Here is a 21447-nt window from a genome sequence, read left to right as displayed (position 1 = left end):
TAGGCACCAACAAATCTTGTAAAGACCCCACTAATTCCCAAGCTTTTCTCCTCACCCAAGCTCTCAGCCTCCAAGAATATAAATATTTGTTTGAGAGAGAGAAAGAAAAAAAAAGGGTTCCAAAACCTGACCCCAAAATCACCCTTTTATGGGTAGGGGTGATCAACCAGTTGAATCAACTGCTCCTGGGAGATAACCCCTATAACTTATCCGGATGCGGTTTAGATCGAGCTTTGGAGGGTAGATACCTCTAAACATGCTTGACTTAATGGTATATTTTACCTTGGCATTGGGATCTTCTAGCCTCAATTTGTGTGCATGTCATAATCGCCTTTTTAACCTATCTGAGTTGCTTTCTCTCTCCTTCAAAAATCATCTAAAGTGGCCGGGTCAACTTTATCTCATCTATATCCATAGGTTCAATTTTTGAACTCCCAATCTCGACTTGAATGGTCCAGAGCTGCCTTCTACTAGCACTCTAGGTTCTTAGAGTTGCAATGATGGGTTGTCGGGTTAGGATTTTAAGGGATTTTACATCCTTCTCCCTTTATAAGAAATTTCATCCTCAAAATTTGATGTATCTGAGGCTCCAAAAAGATAGAGATACTTTGCTCGCATTTCTTCCTCCTTCCCCCACGATGTTTCTTCAAAAGTATGATTCTTCCATTGAATCTTTACTAATGGTATGGTTTGGTTCCAAAATTGTTTGTCTTTGCAATTCAAAATTCAATCAGGTTCTTCTTCATAAGTGAGGTCTGCACTCAAAATTTTGGGCTCTTGTGGTAGGAGGCATTCCGGGTTCTCTTTGCATTGTCAAAGCATAGAAACGTGAAACATAAAGATGAAGGAAGTGTCAATCTATATGCAGCTGGTCCCACCTCTCCGAAATCTCAAACGGCCCAATATACCTTAGATTAAAAGCTTTCCCTTTGAATCTCATCACACCCTTCATTAGCAGTACCTTTAAGAAAGCTCGCTCATCTACTTAAAATTCAAGATCGATCCTTCTTGTTTCTGCATAAGATTTCTGTCTAGACTGAGCTGTCTTAATTCTCTCCCTGATCAGATCAACCATAGCTCTGGTGGCTTTTATCAACTTAGGACCCAAAACTCTTTAGCTTCATCCCAATAAAAAAGAGTGTTACATGTCTATCCATACATGAAGGGTGCCATGCTGATTGTGGACTGATAGCTATTGTTATAGGCAAACTCTACCAAAACTAGGTGCTCATCCCAGCTTTTAGTATTGAAGGAGAAGATTTCTTCAGATCCACAAGAGGTATTATACTTTTCTTTGTCTTTTGATAATGCTTTGATGCATAGGGGAAGGTTATATGTGCCAACTAATGAAGAGCTTAAGAAGGAAATTTTTTATGAGGCACATCACTCCATATTCACCGTACATCCCACTAGCACCAAGGTGTACAAGGACTTAAAGGAACGTTATTGTGGATCGAATTGAAGAACGATGTTGAAGATTTTGTGGCCATGTGTGAAACTTGCCAAAGGGTTAAAGCTATTAGACAACCATCCGCAAGTCTTTTATAACCACTCCCTTTGCCTAGCTGGAAGTGGGAAGATACCACGATGGATTTTGTCACAAGTTTGCCTCGAACTTACCAAGCTAATGATTTGTGGGTAGTTGTGGATATACTAACGAAGTTGACACACTTGATATCGATGAAGATTACCTTTACCATGGACAGATTGGCAAGGTTATATGTGGAAAATGTAGTGAGACTACATAGCATACTAGTTAGCATCGTACTGGACCAAGATTCGAGATTCACTTCAAGATTTTGGAAAAGCTAGCAGAAAGCCTTGGGTACTCAGCTGAATTTGAGCACTGCTCACCATCCTTAGACTGACGGATAATTTGAGAGGACCATATAGATTTTGGAAGATATGCTTTGTGTATGGGTGGAAACTTGGATGAGCACCTAGCTTTGGTAGAGTTCGCCTACAACAATAATTATCAATTCATAATCAGTATGGCTCCGTTTAAGGCTTTGTATAAAAGGACATGTAGGACTCCTCGGTATTGAGACGAAGCTAGAGAGCATAGAGTTTTGGGCCCTTAGTTCATAGAAGCCACTAAGGATATGGTTGATTTGACCAGGGAGAGAATCAAGAGTGCTCTGTCTAGATAGAAATCTTATATGGACAATAGAAGGACCAATCTTGAATTTCAAGTAGGTGAGCAAGCTTTCTTAAAGGTAACGCCGATGAAAGGTGTGATGAGGTTCAACATCAAGGGAAAGCTTATTCCAAGATATATTGGGCCATTTGAAATTGTAAAGAAGGCATATCGGTTAGCACTTCCTTCATTTTTATTTGGTGTGCATGACGTGTTCCATATTTATATGCTTCCGCAATGCATAGAGAACCCAGAACACCTCCTACCACAAGAGCTCGATGGTTTGAGTTCTGACCTCTCTTATGAACAAGAACCGGCTGAAATTTTGATCGCAAGGACAAGTAACTTCGGAACTGAACCATACCATTAGTGAAGATTTGTTGGACGAATCATACCTAGGAAGAAGCATCGTGGGAGAAAGAAGATAAATGAGAGCAAAGTATCCCTATCTTTTTGGAGCCTCAGGTATGCCAATTTCGAGGATGAAATTTCTTTTAGGGGGGAGGAAGTAATATCCCCTAAAATTCTAACTTGATAACCCGTTGTTTCAAGTCCGTGAACCTGGAGTTCTAGTAAAAGGCAACTTTGGACCATTCGAGTTGAGCCCGGGAGTTTGGGAAATGAATATGGACTTAGATGAGGTAGATGGTGACCCAGCCATAAATGATTTAAAGAGGAGAGAGAAAATCAGTATAGAAGATTTAAAAAGGAGATTTTGGCATGCATAAAAACCAATGCAAGAGGATCCTAATGCCAAGGTAAAGTATACCATCAAGTCAAGCATGTTTAAAGGATTCTACCCTTCAAAGCTCATTGAAAACCACAATTGTATGAGGATTATAGGGGCAGTGGGTCAATTTGACTACCTACCCTCTACCCAAAAAAAAGGGTGATTTCGGATTTTACGCTTTAGAACCCTATTTTATTGTTCTCTAGCCTCATAAAAGAATTGTTTATGTTTTTCGAGGTTGAGAGCTTGGGAGAGGAGAAGAACTTGGAGTTTGGAAGAATCTCTGTATGTTTAGTGGTGCAGAAACGCTAATCACAGGGATAACTGCGTGTTGAGGTAAGAAGACTCCAAAAACCCTATTTGCAACTAGTCTTTTATGGTATTTAAGATGGCTGAATGTAATAATGGTAGTTGGTATGAATTGATTAGTTGTTTAGGTACCACATTGTGTTTCCCAATCTCTTTGAGTGATGGATCATGCTATCTTTTCCATTTGAGACCGATTCATCATCTCAGAGATGGGCGACACTCTAAGAACCAAATTGAAGCTTTTTTATTTGAGACTTGTTGGGATGTTTGGAAGGTGATTTTGGGACAATACTATTGTTCTATTGAAGTCCCAAAAGTTTAGGTTTCAAAATCGGGCAAGGAGACGCCTTTTTGGTTCGCAGCTTACGGGGCAGTCAATCGAGGCAAGCTGCCCACGGTCGACCGGCTCTAACCAACCAGCCCTTGCTCGGGTGTGTGATTTTGGTCTGATTGGTGTTTAATCTTGTCCCAACTGAAGCCTAAATTAATCTATATGTTTTCTAGGGTTGTTGTAGCTTGTTAACATCCTTAATTTCTAGATTTCTTGGACTCATAGAGATCATTCTTGTCATTGACAAGTGAAAAATACATTATCATTTATTTGTGTTTTTGGTTTAAATTCTATTTCTTGTTATTGCAAATGTCGTATATATTCTTATGAATTTTATGTGAGACTTTGTACGGATAAAAGGTAATATGGTATTTTATGCCTATGTTATTATTCAATTTATTTAATGATGATTGTGAATGTGATATGTTAGGAATTTGGGTGATAAGGAATTACGTATATGTATATACCAACCTGGGGTTGTGGGCTCACCCATTACCCCTAGCATGGTGGGAGATCTCGCGAGATATCTCGCTTCTCGCCGAGATCTCGCGAGAAATCTCGTTATTTCTGCATAGCGAGACAAGATCTCAAGCGAGATCTAAGAGATGGCAGATCTCGCCAACGGGAAGAAAATGACAGCTTTAGGGGCTTTAAAAAGCCCCTGTCTCGCTCGAGAGAGGCATATTCGCCTCTCTCAAGCCTCTCTCTTGCTGGAAGGCCATTTTTGGCCGGAAAACTCAAATTTCCGCTGGATTTTGTTGGGGATTCAACATAGCAACATCATCAACTCATCTACAACAACAAATTCAAGCATATTTCAAGTGATTCAAGCCTATTTCAAGTGATTTTCCCCCAAATTTGAATTTTTTTCAAATACAAGGTTCTACAATGATTGTATGAGTGTGGTATAAATATATGTTGATGATTAAGCTTTGATCTACACTTTCATGGAAATTTTTTTTTTAATTTTCTGTTATTAATTTTTTTTTGAATTTTCGTATTTAAAAAATATATTATCTAAAAAATTAAAATAAAAGAATATAAATAAATACTTATGATATGAATGTGATTATTATTTATGTTAAACTAAATTTAGAGGGCTACAATCCATGTATTAATATTTTGATTATCATGCTTTCTGTATTTATTTTTATTTTTTATTTAAATAATTAAATAAAATAATTTTGAAAAATAATATTTTATTAAAAATTATCTTCTTTTTTTTTTTTTTTTTTAATGATGCTTATATTATGTAGTTTATTTTAAAAATACAAACATGTCTTATTGAGCATTGTATATATGTCATCTTAGAACAAAGTGTGTGTTTTGTTGTTTTATAAATTATTTTTACATAAAATAATTATAAAAAATAATATGTTATTAAAAATTTATCTTTTTTTTTTTAAATGATGCTCATATTATGTAGTTTATTTTAAAAATACAAACATGTTTGTTTGAGCACTGTATATATGTTATCTTAGAACAAAGTGTGTGTTTTGTTGTTTTATAAATTGTTTTTACATGTTTTTATGTATCTAAAAATTATTCTAATGATTATTTGGAAACATTCATGTATGTATTTCAGACTTTTAGTGCTGTACATTTGAATCTTAAATGGAAACTACTGGGAGTGGCGGCACTGGTAGTGGGACTCAGGACATTGCTTGGCAACATGGGGATCCACTGACTACTGACAAGAAGAAATCCTGATGCAAGTATTGCCTCAAGACTTTGAATTCTGGTGGTTCAACCAGATTAAAGCAACATTTGGCTGGTGGTTACAAAGATGTTTCCAAGTGTCCCAAGGTTCCTTATGAAGTGCAAAAAGCAATTGCAGCAACTTTAAGGGGAGGGAAACAAAAAAAAGGACGAGATGGCACAAAAGCAAAGGGAATTTGAGGATATAGTGCTATCTAGACCTATTCTTGATGTTGATGAGAAGTCAAGCGACGATGAAGAGAGGAGGAGGGCTATGGGTGTTGAGTCACGAGCCGAATGGAGACAAATGAAGGCTGCAATGGAAGCTAGCAGACAGTCCTTACATGCTGAGAGTGTGAGGCAATATGAACAGACAAGGGGAGCAGGTGGTTCGGGGTCAGGGGCATCCATGCCACCTAGACATAGTTTTCAGGGAACTGAGACTGAGAGGATCGAAAGAAGGAGGAAGACTAGACGTTATGATTCCACATTTGACCAAGACCCCTCCCTCTTCAACCAACAAGACATCTATAAAAAAAGCATTCCATATATGTTTGTTGGAGGTAGAGAAGGCAGTAGGGAGGAGGAAGCTAGGTTGGCAATCGGCAAATTCATGCTCTACAAAAACATTGCAGCCAATGTAGCCAAAACACCATACTATCAGGGGATGATCAATGCAGTTGCTAGGGCAGGTGTAGGGGTTAAAGGCCCAACAACTTGGGAAGTAATGAATAAATATTTACCCAAGGTAAAGCAGGAGGTGGATGAATACATTGGTGTTACTGTGATGGCTGATACTAGACAGTCCATCATTAATTTTACGGCAAGCTGCAATGGAAAGACAACCTTCCTTAAGTCAGTGGATGCCTCAGATAAGATCAAAGATGCTGACTACCTTTACAAGCTTCTTAGGGAGGTGGTCCTCGAGGTAGGGCCAAAGAATGTTGTCCAAATTGTCAAAGATAATGGTGCTAACTTCAAAAAAGCTGGTTAAATGTTGATGAGGAAGAAGAGTAGCAGGATCCACCTCTTTTGGACACCATGTGTAGCTCATTCGATTGATCTTATGTTGAAGGACTTGGGGAAAAGAAAGTCAATCAATATTGTGGTTGAGAGGGCTAGAAGGGTAAGTAATTTTATTTATAACCATGGTTATGTGCTGAAGATAATGAGGAACCACTGTAAGGGTGATCTAGTCAGACCTGGATTGACTAGATTCGCCACCAACTATGTAGCTCTGAAAAGCTTCCAGAAGAAAGTGGTGGGTCTTCGGCACATGTTTGCAAGTGAGGAGTGGTTTGGTTGGCGTGGATCTAGCCATCCTGATGCAGTACTAGCCCAACAAACCATTGCTGATGATTCCTTTTGGAGGCAGCTGAATAGGACACTGGGCATTATAGAGCCTATTGTGTTTGTTTGAAGGATGGTGGATTCGGAGAAGAAGCCCACAATGCCCCACATATATGCTGCCCTCCAGCAAATGAAAGAGTTGGTTAGAGCTGCTGCCCCTAGCTCCTTCAAATCCTACGAGAGGATCATCGATAATAGATGGGAGATGCACTTGATGCATCCTTTGCACTTGGCTGGTGAGTCACTTTTAAGTCTTAAAGTTTTTGTTGTATACTTTAATTTACATTCTTTATTTGTTATAAGTTATAACTTATAATTTATAAACAAGTAAACAACCAAATCACTAAGTCACTAACCAAATTTTTTATTTCCACAATGCAAGCTTACTACCTCAACCCAAAGTACCATTACAAGAATGATCTGGGGCTTGATGTAAAGTTGATGACTGCGGTGCAAGACTTGGTGGAGAAGCTTGTGTCAAATCCCGTCATGCAAGGGACAATTAATGGAGAGGTGAGAACTTATTAAATTGTTTCTTCAACTTCTTGCATTAGTGCATTAAGCATTTACATAATACAATAATTGAAGAATTGGTGTACAGATTAGGGAGTTCAGGGATGCCTCTGGGAGTTTTGGAAAGCCTTCTGCAGTTGCAACTAGGCAAAAAACTGATCTTGGTAAATAGTCCACTACTCTATAAGTCATTAAGTTTGTAAGTCTATAACTCTATAAATGATAACTGATAAGTTATATAAATATAAAGATTTACTTGCCTAATGCATTCTTATTTTTGGTTATGCAGCTGACTGGTGGGTGCTATATGGAACTAGTGCACCAAATCTCAGGGACATAGCAATTAAAGTACTCTCACAAACTTGCTCATCCTCTGGTTGCGAGAGGAACTAGAGCACCTTCTCGCTCATCCATAGTAATGTATGGAATAGATTAGGGAGTAAGAGGCTCAAGGACTTAGTGTATGTGCATTACAACATGAGATTGAGAGTAGGGCACATACAAGATGATATAGATGACGACAATCGTGAACTAATTGAGTTGACTGATGTATTCCCACGAGCCCCCCCCGCAGAAGATGAGGAAGATGATGTCATATATCAGTGGGTTAGGGATCGAGGTGGCCCAGTGCTGGATGGGCCAGGAGGGCAGCCGGATCCCACCATTGCTTGCGGCCCGCGGCTGGCTCTTCGTAGTGGCATCAAAAGGATGACCAACTATACCATTTGAGGAGCCACCTGGTCGACTTGAAACAACTGAGGTGATAACTAGTAGTGGGGATTCAGATGATGCCGATGATACCAGAGGGCCAAGTGGCCCAAGTCAGCCATCGAGTTCGAGGCATTCAGGCTGGTTGTGTTTTTGGTGCAAGTTAGCGTCAACAAAGGGAGTCACCTCCACCAGGTCCGAGTCATCCGACACATGCGACCCACAGTTCCCCTATCTCTCGGACTTATGCTAGGAGTAGGAAGAGCAGATCAAACCAGGGGCAGGGGCAACCGAATGATGATGCGAGCATGCATGATCTTGAATTCAACATGGGAAGCATGAGCCTAGATCATGGTCAAAGTGATTCACAATGGCAGAGTTTGGACACTTGCCTGTCATCGGGGTACCAATACGCGGATCACAGCACCGGGTCAGATTACAGTGGGTATTCTTCTTATGGAGGTCATACTATTCCTCAAGACCCTGCACCTGGGGAGTACACATATGGGAGTGAAGGTGGGTTGTTAACTGAGTGGTTTAGAAACCCCTACCCACATACTCAACAACAATATGAACAGCAACAACAATGGCTCTTTCACCCACCCACAATTGACGGTTATCCCAGAGTGCTATTCCTCCAATATTCTGACATGGAGACATATCAGTTCCATATAAACCAATATGTGACATACTACAGTGATGGATTGACTTGGGAGTCATATGTGGCCACCGTTCAGAATCAATTGATGGAGAATGTTGAGTGATACTCTTAGTCTTAGTCTTGTAAGTTGTAAGTTGTAATTTTGGCATTCTTAGTCTTAGTCTTGTAAGTTGTAAGTTGTAATCTTCTTAATTCTTATGGTTGTAAAATTTTGAAGACATTTAAGTATTTAACAATTTATTACTTTGAATCTTTGATAGTTTGAAATTTGATCACTTGTTGACTTGAATACTTGATGTGTAATGTTATTGTATTTGATACTTGATAGTTGATAAATGATAACTCATTAACTTAAATTACTTGATATCTTTACATTACAATATTACATGTTGTCTCTAAGACTCTAAGTCTCTAACTTTGCATTTCACAGAATTTCGGTTTTACACATAGGGTCAACTTAGGAGACATAGTTAGGGTTATTTTCACACAAATATAAGGCCACCAATGTGTTCAAAAGGCCTTAAATAGGCTAAATACCAAGTTTCAGCCCAACCAGAGCCCTAAAACCCACCAAGATGGGTCACCGAGACTACCGCCATTTTTTGGGTAGATCTCGACCGAGATCTCGCGATCTCGGTCGAGATCTCACTTTTTTTGAGTGGCGAGATCTCGCTCGAGAGCGAGATCTCCCACCATGACCCCCTAGTGCCTATGCATTCACTTAGATTTACGATGTGCATGGTCAGTACGTGTCTAAATACATTGGCTAGTAAACCTTGATGAATGCTATTTCTCATTCAACATTGGCATTGAAGCCGAGTGACACGTAATTGACAGTGGCTGGGTGGGTCCTCTTGCCATTCAGCAGAATGTGTGATTTCCATGGGGAGGCATAGGCCCACTGTCGTCATACAAGTAGGAAGTTTGCATATGCAGAATGTTAGGCTCGTGGTTCTTTTAGTATGATGTGTGCATTCTGTGGGGAAGCCATGAGAGCGTCCGCTTATGCATATGTGGACAACCATATGGGTTACAAGATGTTAGTCCAGCACGATGTGTGATTTTCATGGGGAACATCCCTAGGCGACAAGGATATGCAAACCAAAAGGGCACTAGGCATGAGGGAAGGTATTTGGATCACATGTAGCATGAGATATAGATGACCTTGCATTAGGTTAGGTATTCCTGACACACGCCAGTACTTAAACCAAATGGTGTGTAAGAGAGTGGTGACCTAATCCCTAACCACAGTATGATGTAACCAGTCCGTGAGGGAGAGTGATGAGACTACCCAAAGGAGGCTCGTGCTGTAACTTAATGCGTGGAACTTACTCTTCAAAATATATTTCTTCTTAGATTTTGTTGATCAGAGTTGCTGAGGATCCCCATAGCGAGAGAGTGAGAGTGTGTTGGTGGACTCACTCTTCAAAAGATATTCTCTTAGATTTTGAATTGGGTTGTGAGGATCCCCATCGCGGTGGAATTGGACCGAGGACCAAGTGGGAGAGGATCCCCCACGGGAGAGGACAGAGAGTCGTGTCCCTGCTTGGACTACTTCTATGAAGTCCAACCATATTAAGACTCCGGAGAGATTTTATGGAGATAGTGTTGCTTTAATTTCTTTGTTGTACACTCTTTATTATATTGTTAGGCAACGCTGTTGAATACTCTTACACCATTCATCGAGGTAGGCACATGCTCCTTCTCTGAGGTTCATTTCTCGCATAATGAGTCATAACATCATACCCAAAGGAGGACACCAGGGTGAAACCTCACTTATGTAGTAGGCCTTTGTCACCTTCGCCTTGTATGTGGGATATCCCATAGATCTATCTTACATCATACAAAAGGCTATGATCTATCAGGTAAAGAACCCCTGGTGTGGCAAACCTGGCATATGGAAGTCTTCTGACTTGTCGGATTTTCTGGTACTTCGGGGAGACTTTAGTAACACTGAGGAGCTTACTGGCAGTATGGAAGATCACATCGGGAGGGGACTTATCTACCAGATGAGGCTTTAGAATGGAGCTCACTCACCTAAGTTACCAGAGGAGGGAGGGGGCCAGGCACATAAGGAGGTACAGCCTGAGTGTCACATAGAGGAGGGTAAGTCTTCTCGAGATTGGGAGGCTCTAGAGACACCAGTTATACCGTAGGCAGATCCTTTGCAGTAGCCTATTTTACTTGCTGCCTTTGGGAGGATTGAGGATAGGCAGCACCACATGCAGCGCCCATAGCCTATTTTACTTGCTGCCTTCGGGAGGATTGAGGATAGGCAGCACCACATGCAGCGCCCATAGCCTATTTTACTTGCTGCCTTAGGGAGGATTGAGGATAGGCAGTACCACATGCAGCGCCATATGGTGGACATTGAGGCTCGCCAGGGGGATATGTACCAGTGTCTGCTAGATGTACAAAGCCAAGTGGCCACTAAGAACTTTCTTCGTCAGTATATGCCTACACCAGCACCACCCCACAATTCTCTTCACATTATTTGATTATGGACATACTTATACTTATTGTGCTTGATTTATCATGCTCCTACATATGACTTATGTGTAACTTATGCATTTTCTTATGTTTGTTTCATGTTATTGTGCTTTAGGCTCTACTTGGTTACTATCATTGTATGATTTTAAGTTTCACATCGTTATTGTGCAAATGCTTGTATGATTTATCATGCTCCTACATTTTTTAGTTTGGTTTGCATGACTTATGCGTGACTTCTGCATTTGGTTATGTTTGTTTCATGTTATTGTGCTTTGTGCTCTACTTGGTTACTATCATTGTATGATTTTAAGTTTCACATAGTTATTGTATATTATTCGGGTTAGCTTTGTTATGCTCCAATTATTACATTCTTGGTTTCTACTCCAAAGCTTATACCTATTATTCACTTCTAATTTAGTTGAGTCACTTGTGGATCCGTGACTCAAGATGCTCCGCCATATAGTATTAGAGAATTGTAAGTTGATAGGACCCCCTGAACCTCAGTCTTAACTTTCCCAACTCAACAATCAATACAGCATTCTATCGATATCTACAGATTTCAAATATGAAGAACAGCAACAGAATAATATTTATTTCACTGCATAGTTCTAATAACTCTGTTAAAGTTCAACGACCGAAACAAACAGCATCAGAGAGCTATGAATTCAGACCAGCAAAACAGCAATATAATAGTGAAGATATAGCTTGCTGAATCCAGACTAATACTAATACCGACTGATACTACTAACTGATAAGAACTTATGAAATAAAGAAAAGACTAGATGACAAGAACAGCTCCACTCCCCTGATAACCAGAACCTCTGCACACCCAGAGCTTCCCCGAGAGGTCTTCCCTCTCCCGCTTGTTTCTCCTTTTTTCCTCCCCTCTCCTCCCCTCCTCCTTTCCCTTACATAGCCCCTTCCATTCTAACCAACTCTGCCGCATAACAAACTCCTACACATTCACTCAATCAACTCTTGCCACCTGGTTGTCTCTTCTGCTCCTCTGTTCACAGCAGGGTGTTTGTTGCTGTCCATTGGGAGGCTGCCATTTGTATTCTCTATATTTAGATCCCCTGTAACAGCAGTAGGTAATGTTGCATACTCCCTCCTATCGCTTCCCTTGTATACCTTGGATATTAGGGGCTTATCATAAGTAAACCTAGGCTCTGATCCAATTGGATGTGTTTGATTAGATTGATGCATAATAAGTGGGTGATCAAGATTATGCTTGTTTGAGTTAAAATGATGAAAATTTTGTGATTTTCCCAACACATCACATTCACAATCATAATTTGAAATAAAATTAATAATGAATAGCATAAACAACTAAAAATCATATTACCACTTATGCATGCATGTCCTACTATACCAATCAGAAGAACACACACAACCAATATAAAAGCATGAAATGGAATATGAATCAAACACGTAAAAGACATAATGATGTATCCCTCACCTTCAATAATATTGGTCTCCAATAACCCAAGAAGATCCACAAATCAAAGTGCTAACAAGTTATGCAATCCCCATAAAACATGTAGGTTGGATTGGTTTAAGTTGGAAACAAGACTAGGCAACAACAGGATCAAAAAATATACATTGAGCAAGGGCAGTTGATCTAGACCCCCCAAGATAGGTTGATCGCCCCCTGGGCTATGAAACCAAGTTGGCCACTTCTTGCTCAATTCAAAACTCCAAGTTTTGGGGACTTTTGGGGCTTCAATAGAGCAGTGATTATGCCCTAAAACACCCTCAAAACACCAAACAAAGTGTTAACACAAAAACTCCCAAATTGGCTAACAGAGTATGGTCTACAGGCATCTCTGAGATGGTCAATCGGTCTTAAATGGAGGAAATAACACTATTCAACACTTAATGGGGTTGGGAGACACAATAGAAAACATAAACAAGCATTTGATTCCAACTAACTACCATAACCACCACCATCAATGCAAATAATCATCTTATCTCAAAAGAATAATTGCAAAGAGGGTTTTAAAGGTTTCCTTACCTCGACACGCGATTATCCTTTTATGATTCGCACTTTGGGACCACCAATCTTGCAAAGACCTCACTAATACAGAGCTTTTCTCCTCTCCCAAGCTCTCAGCCTCCAAGGATATAAAATATTAATTTCAGAGACAAAAGAACAATAAAATAAGGTTCCAAAACCCAAATCCCAATATAGGGTCAGTCAATTGAATCAATCGCCCCAGGGAGACTGCCCCAATAACCTCTTCATTCGGATGTTGTTTCCATCGGGCTTTGAAGGGTAAATACCTCTAAACATGATTGACTCAATGGTATACTTTACCTTCACTTATGGGTTGGCTTTCTCTCTCCTTCCAAATCATCTATGGTGGCCGGGTCATCTCTTATCTCGTCCATATCCATAGGTTTAATTTCCAAACTCCCGGTCTTAACTCAAATGGTCCAAAGCTTCCTTCTACTAGCACTCTCGGTTCTTGGACCTACAACGATGGGTTATCAGGTTAGGATTTTTGGGGATTTTACAATGAGAATATGCCATCTGTCAAGGTTCTACAATTTATGGAATGAGAATCCCATATCCACTAACACCATTGAATATAATTATTATCAAGCAACTGAACTTACTTTGTTCTCTCTACCAAACTACAGTTTCTAGTTTTGGGTAGTGCCTAGAACCAAGTTAGTAGGATTACCATGCACGTCCACCAAACTATAGTTGCTACCTCGGGCAACTTGAAAGAGGTTAGCATCCTCAATTCTAGACGAACTACAATATGTAACAAGGAAATCTAATTGGCAAGAATCTATGAATATCCGTACCCACTTGTTCACACTGGGGAAGAGGAATATGTTCCACAGTACTTAGGAATGGCTGAGCCCTACCAACAATCCCTCCAAGGAAAAAGAGGAAGAGAGAGAAGATGAAAAAGAAGTTCTCATGCTCTCATTTTTGGAATTGAAGTAACAGGACCTGTTCTTAAAATTTAAAACTAAAAAATAAAACTGAAAAACATGGCAAAATAATAAGACTGATTCCAATAGGGATTCAAAATTCACCGTTCTGAATAATTTTGAGTAGGATTTAATAGTAGGAAAAAACTGTTATAAAATTATTACTATCATGCATTTAGCTGTCTGAGCTAGCAGCCATAGGTTAATTTTGGCATGCTTGATCCTTTTAACAGTTTCAACTCACTACAGATGACTTAAGAACCATGAAGAAAATAATCTTGACAAAGAGTAAACTCCATACTGCATCATAAAGAAATCTCCGGCACTCCCTCTACAGTCAGAGGACATTGCCCGATTGAGACGTTTCCATGTTAGTAGAGAAAGGCCAAAATGAAGCACTACGGCTCAGAATCCATTCTAAACCAAATTGCTTTTGTTGAGAAGTGGTTAAGGACAATCCTTGGCCAGTGAACTCTGGCATTGCAATGATTCCCCCCCCCCCCCCCCCCAAAAAAAAAAAAAAGCCACAAAATTTATTTAAATAACACATCATTGAAGTTCCATTAAACAAGCTAGTGAGTAAGACAGCAAAACAAGCCCTAGATAACCAAATATGAAAACTAAAAATTGGTAGCATGTGCGAATCTACACTCAAAGAAGGCAACATAATATAACCATACCTCAATCCCTAGCAAAGGCTTTTCCTGTTCCATAGCGTCTGAATTTTGTTTTTGATGGTAGTCCACTGTAGGACATTCTGCTGTCTTCTCATATAAGGATATGACTCAGCTAGTGCCCCACCATCACATAAGTTTTTCTGTGGCGCACGCTCAACCCGAACATTGGATGCAGGGTAACATAATCCACCAGCAACTAGAGTTCCAAAAATGGATGATTGGAAAATGTGAAACAAATGGAAACATATATGAAAATGGCCTAAGATTGACGAGCGAGAAATGAGCAATTAGATGGAAGCCACGTGTTGCAGTTTTGATGTGTTGCAACAATCGGTAAGGTTGTGTCTACAAGGGCTGAGATACGTCGGTGTTTGTTGCAGTGGCCCATGGGTGACGGCGTTGAGATGGGGTTGGGCTTGCATCAGTCAACATTGGGGTTGCTCCAACTGTGAGGCCTGCCAGGTTATCGGATAACGAGTCATAGAGTTAGGTGGTGTTGGGGAATTTATGGTTGATGTTGCGGTTGAAGTGAAACATGCCAATTTTGAGGCAGCCCCTCTTATTTGAACAGATAATTGTATTACCTAAATATGTGCAACTGGGTCTTTTCTCATTTAATTAATTTAATGCTGCATGGAACTTTGGGGATGTGATGAGGGTTCCTTCGACAACATCTATTATTGAGTTTGGAGTAAAGTGAGTGATGGGATTTGGGAGTTGAACAGATCAACAAAGGAACAAGACACCTAAGAACTAGGAAAGCAAGGAGCAGAACTAATGAGAGATCAGACAAATGCATTAATAAATAGGCACTCACTCTCAAAATGGTTTTACTCGAAGACAACACCTAAGAACTCATAAAACGAGGAGTAGAACTAATGACAGATCAGATAAATGCATAATAAATTTATGGGTACATGCACATTGAAATTTAGGGACATATGCAAAAACCCACTACTTCCATGCATAAATATGTTAGTCAAGAAGTTGAAAAAGAAATAAACAAAGAAACTGAATTGCTATAGTGAAAAATGGATGATAAGTAACAAAAAATCAAAATATTCAACAGCCACAACCATTAGTTTGCAAAAAAAAAAAAAATTCTTCATCAAAGGAATGAAGCCAAAGACAAGGAAACCAAAAAATGAATAGCAGGAGAAAGGTCAATTCACCTTTTTGTGTGACACAAGCTAAAAAATAGCGTCAATGTCCATAGTGGAGACCTCTCGTTCTAAGTGTGAACAGAAATTCAAGATTCAGACCTGCATGAAAATGATCAAAACAGAATAAACCCAGCAAAAGGGAACATCTTCTTCTTTCAAAATCTGGAAGAATTTTTAAAGCATGATAACCATGTACCAATCAGGAGCACACGTTGCAGTAGAACCCAACAATAAGCCTTTAGGGACCCAATAACCAATAGAAGAGGAAACAAATCCAATAATTTTACCCCAACTTTAATATCATAAGATCGCAAAGAATCAGGAGCACACGTTGCAGTAGAACCCAACAATAAGCCTTTAGGGACCCAATAACCAATAGAAGAGGAAACAAATCCAATAATTTTACCCCAACTTTAATATCATAAGATCGCAAAGAATCCAAACACTTCAACATATTTCAATATTTTAAAAGAATTTCCCCCCCCCCCCCCCCCAAAGCTAACCTTACATGACTGTCAATCAGGTGTCATAAGAGGATCTCTATGCTCATCACAATGTGCACACTATGATTGATATTAAAAATTAACTTTCATATCCCATAAAGAATTCATATTTTCTTGCACAAAACATAACTTTAATGACAACTGATAAGGCCACATAAAAACACAGTCAGAAAAAGTAAAATGATAAAATTGAATTGAATCATAGAATATAGTCTAAGAGAGCTTAACATCAGAGAGAGCATTATACTTTTACCAACACCTTTAACCAACAAGCCATCTTAAACAAATTTAAACCCTGGAGACATTAGACAAATAAGGGTGCCATCAAATTATATTCAGAATCTATAACACTGATTAAATTCAAAGGAATCTAAAACATAGCCACTAAGAGACAAAAAACTAGAAAGAAACTGATATCCTTAGAACAAGTCAATTAACCAGAAACACATCTTGAACAAATTGAAACCTTAGTGACTATAGACATAAAAGGGCACCATTAGATCATAATCATAGATACAACAATTATAAGTCAATGGTGTTAGAAATATAGTCTTCTTAGAGACCATATAAAGAAAGAGAGAGAGAGAGAGAGAGAGAGAGAGAGAGAGAGAGAGAGAGAGAGAGAGAGAGAGAGAGAGAGAACCAGAGAGACAAACACCTTTATCGGAAGACCCTTTTGACGAATTGAGACCCCGGTGAAACCCGACAAGTCAAGGCACCATCAGATTATTTTAAAAAATATCTCTTATAAGATCAAAAGAATCTAGAATTATGATGTATACTATGAGAACATAAAACCAGAGAGCGAGTGATTTCCATTAGCCAAGACCTTTGGTTAGAAACCCATCTTGAACACAAGCAACAACTGGGAAAGGGAAAGAAAAAAAAAAAGACACTGTCAAATTGTAGTCACAAATACAACACTCATATAATTCAACAGAATCTGAGAATAGTCTACCTAGAAAGCCAAAATGAGGGAGAGATAGAGTAACCCACTAAACAACTGAGAATAAATAAATGAACTGTCAATTTATCCCATCTATAGCAGGATATAATTATGTAAACTTTGTAACATCAACTTTAAACCCACTAAACAATTGAGAATAAGTAAATGAACTCTCAAAGTTGATAGGAAAACAAGACCCAAAAAAAAAGCCTATGAGACTTCATGCATGAGAGGTCACCTCGACCAATTTCTTGAGGAATCCTCATCCATTGTGTGAATTTTGTACCATTAATTTGAAACTCACTGCAATACTAAGTATGAAGGAAGAGGAGTGCAGAGAACAATCAATAGTGGAGTCATCAATAAAATTTACCTGCGATGCAAACTGAAATATTTTATTACAGCCTCAACTCTAACGTAAACAAAAATCAACTACTTAAAAGAATTAATAAAAGCATATATAATATTTGATATACCCAATGTTTTGACAGTATGTCTGTTGAATGCCTACCACTTTTGAAATTATATTTTAGAAACCTAGTTTCATAGTTCCAACAATGTCTATAAGTACCATAGGTATCTCTGCCAAAGCCATCCCACCACTAATACTACTCCTAGCCCAATCCCTCTCCTTCCCACAAGATCTAGAACCCACCCATGTCAACAACTACTTACCATCTCTTGTGATATACTCACTCTCCCCAAGTCCAATCATCTTTTGATCATGATCCCATCTGTTGTGCAGTTTGCAACCATGACCACCGCACCCAACTTACTATGCCAGCTTCTCTTTCCTTGGTTTGAGGCTTGGCCTTACCAGCTTACCTAACAAGAAATTGCATTCTCATATTAGATATGAATTAAGAGAATTCATGCACCATCTACAACTATTATATGTGATAATATTTTCCTCCTGATGTGTTAGAATTGAAATAATCTTTGCTTGAGGAAGTACGAAAACCAGGGAATGATAGGAAGAGAGACGCGATGTGCAATGAGATGGGGTTACATTTGGCAGCTATGGTGTGTTGTGACAATAGGTCAGGTTGTGTGCTACAAGGGTTGGGTTACATTAGTGTTGGTTTTGGTGGCCAGTTGGTGATGGCGTGGAGATGGGGATGGGCTTGCAATAGTCAGCAATGGGGTTTCCAATCATGAAGGCAGTGGGGTTGTGGGAATACAAGTCATATAGTCAGGAGGTCTTGGTGATTTTAGTGGTTGATGCTGTGGTACAACTGTAAAAATGAAGCAGGCCAATTTTGAGACTGCCACTCCTATTTGATCACAATAAATTGTATTACCTGAACATCTGCAAATGGATCTTTTCTTATTTAATTTGTTGAAGGCTGCATTACACTTTTTGGTATGAAATGCCTTCTTTGCCAACATCCCACCTCTTTCTGAATCGTGTCCTGGTTTTGAGTTTGAAGTGAAAGATGGGGATTTAGGAGTTGAATTGACAAGCAAAGGAACAAGAAACCTAAGAACTAGGATAGCAATGAGTAGAAATAATGAGACATCAGATAAATGCATAATTAATTTTTGGGTACATGCACATTGATTTTGACGGACACATGCAAAAACCAAATAGTTGTAAGTACAATGTAAGTCAAAAAGTTGAAAATACAATAAATAAAGCAACTAAATTGGTCAAATAAAAAATGGATGATAAGTAAAAAAAAAATCAGAATATTCCACAGCCACAAACATGAAGGAGCCAAAGGAAAGGAAAACGAAAAATAAAGCATAGCTAGAGAAATGTCATTTCCCCTTCAGTGTGACACCAAGTAAAAAGATGCCATTAATGTCCATTTTGGAAACGTCTTGTTCTAAGTGTGAACAGGATATTAAAGATTCAGACCTGAGTAATAACAATTTAAAAGGAAACATTCTCTTTTCTCCAACATCTAGAATAGTTTTTAAAGCACAACAGCTATGTATCTAATCGGTAACTCACATTTACTGCAAAATCCAACAATAATCATTTATGAATGAATGGATCCACTGACCAACTGAATAGGAAACACATCCAACAGTTTTACTAAAACTTTAATACCATAAAGTCGCAAAGAATCCGAACCCTTCATGACAGATATTTCTAAATAATTCCCCTCCCCTCCCTTCCCCTTCCCAAAACCCTAAAAGCCAACCTCAGCAGCCATACATAACCATGAATCAGGTGACATAGGAGGATCTCTACATTCAATCACAATGTGCATACCATAATTCATATATGAAAAATTATGTCTCAAATCCCACAAAAAATCCATATTTTCTTGCACAAAACATAACCATAATGACCACTAATAAAATAATATCAAAATTCAGTCAAGAAAATAACACTGATAAAATTGAACTGAGTCATAAAATGTAGTCTATTAAAGAGCAAATAATTTAGAGAGAGAGAGTGATCCATTCATCAATGACTTGATTTGGAAACACATCTTTGATAGGAGACAAACAAGAAAACCATCAAATTCCATTTAGAAATTATAACACATAAAATCCAAATGAAGATAAAATATAATTAACTAAGAGAACACAAAACCTGATACACATTGATATCCTTTGACCGAGTCACTTAACAAAAAACTCATCTTGAACAAATTGAAACCTTAGCGAGAACATACATATAAGGGCAACATTAGATTGTATTCAGAAATATAACACTAATAACTCAACAGATCTGAAAATATTGTTTTCTTAGAGAACATAGAAAGAAAGAGAAAGAGAAAATCCATAGGTCAAACACCTTTAACCGGAAAACCTTTTTGAACAAATTGAGACCCTGGTGACAACAGACAAACAAAGGAATAATCAGGTTAGACTGAAAAATATAACTCTTATAAGATTCGAAAGAATCAAAAGTTCTAATATGCCAAAAGACTAAAACAAGAAAGTGAGTGATAAGCACCGATCAAATCAAAACAATTTGAATACATCCAACCCTAAGCAACAACTGACAAAAAAGGCACAATCAAATTCTATTCAGAAATATAACACTCATACAATTCAACAGAATATGAAAATATTATCTACTTAGAAAGCAAAAAATCAGAGAGAGAGGTTACCCACTAAACAGCTGAAAATTAATAAATGAACTGTCAATTTTATCGCCTCTATAGAAAGGGATACTGTGTGATGTTTGTAACATCAATTTTATAACCACTGAACAATTGAGAGTGAATAACTGAGTTGTCAAAATAAGTGATAAACAAAATAGATAGGAAAATAAGCCTTCTCAGACAAACCAAAAGAAAATCAGTGAATGCCTACTACACTAGATGCATGAGATAGGCTTACCTCAACCTTTGTTCGAGGAATCCTCGTCGAAAGCAAGAGATAATTGAGTGAACTTTGTACCATTAATTTGATATTTACTAAACTACTAAACATGAAAGAAGAGCAATGCGAAGAACAATCAATAGCACAGTCATCTATAAAGCGTACCCACAATGCAAACCGAATATTTTATTACAGCCTCAGTTATAAGGAAAGTAGAAGTCAACTACTTAAAAAGAGAACATAAGAGTGTAAATAACACTTGAGACACCCAATGTTTTGACAATTTTCTATTGACTACCTACCATTTGTGAAATTATATATTGGAAGCCTAGTTTCATAGTTCAAACTATACCTACTAATACCATATGCCAATGCAGCCACTAGTACTACTGCCCAACCCAGTGCATCCCCTTCCTGATAGATATAGAAATCACCAATGTCATCATCAGCTGCTCCCCATCTCTTGCAATCTTTTCACTATCCCCAAGTCCAATCCTCTTTTGATAGTTGCACTCATCACCTTTGCAGTATGCAACCCCATGAGCACCCCACATTCCCTTGCTATATCCTAACCCATTTATCCTTGGACAGAGGCTTGAAAATGCCTTCTTCGGCCATATCTCACCTCTTGATGAATAATGATCTGGTTTTGAGTTTGGGATGAAGAGAAAGATGGGGATTTTTTGTTGAATAGATCAAGTAAGACACAAGACACTAAGAAATACAGATTTAATGAGAGACCAGATACGTACAATAATAGCCGCTGCTCTCAAAACTGCTTTATCTGAACAAGACACCTAAGAATTAGGAAAGCAAGGAGTAGAACTACTGAGAGATTAGATAAATGCATGATAAATTTTTGGGTACATCTACACTTAATTTAGGGACATGTGCAAAAACCAATTAGTTTTAAGCACAATGTAAGTCTATAAGTTTTTTTTTTGGATGAATAAATAATTAAATTACCAAAAGCCAAAGAAAGACGAAAGAAACAAGAAAT

The 21447-nt window shown here is 38.5% G+C and overlaps 1 pseudogene; it reads right to left on the bottom strand.

The window, feature by feature from the left end:
• LOC149021891 (DNA mismatch repair protein MSH3-like) overlaps window positions 1-20988 on the bottom strand; it is a 45221-nt pseudogene extending 24233 nt beyond the window's left edge.
• Between the last annotated feature and the right edge of the window lie 459 nt (window positions 20989-21447).

This window comes from Hakea prostrata, chromosome 3 (assembly GCF_041222555.1).
Source record: "Hakea prostrata isolate BN-2017 chromosome 3, UWA_Hpros_2, whole genome shotgun sequence".
NCBI classification, from domain to species: domain Eukaryota; kingdom Viridiplantae; phylum Streptophyta; class Magnoliopsida; order Proteales; family Proteaceae; genus Hakea; species Hakea prostrata.
This window is presented reverse-complemented; position numbering and strand designations above follow the sequence as displayed.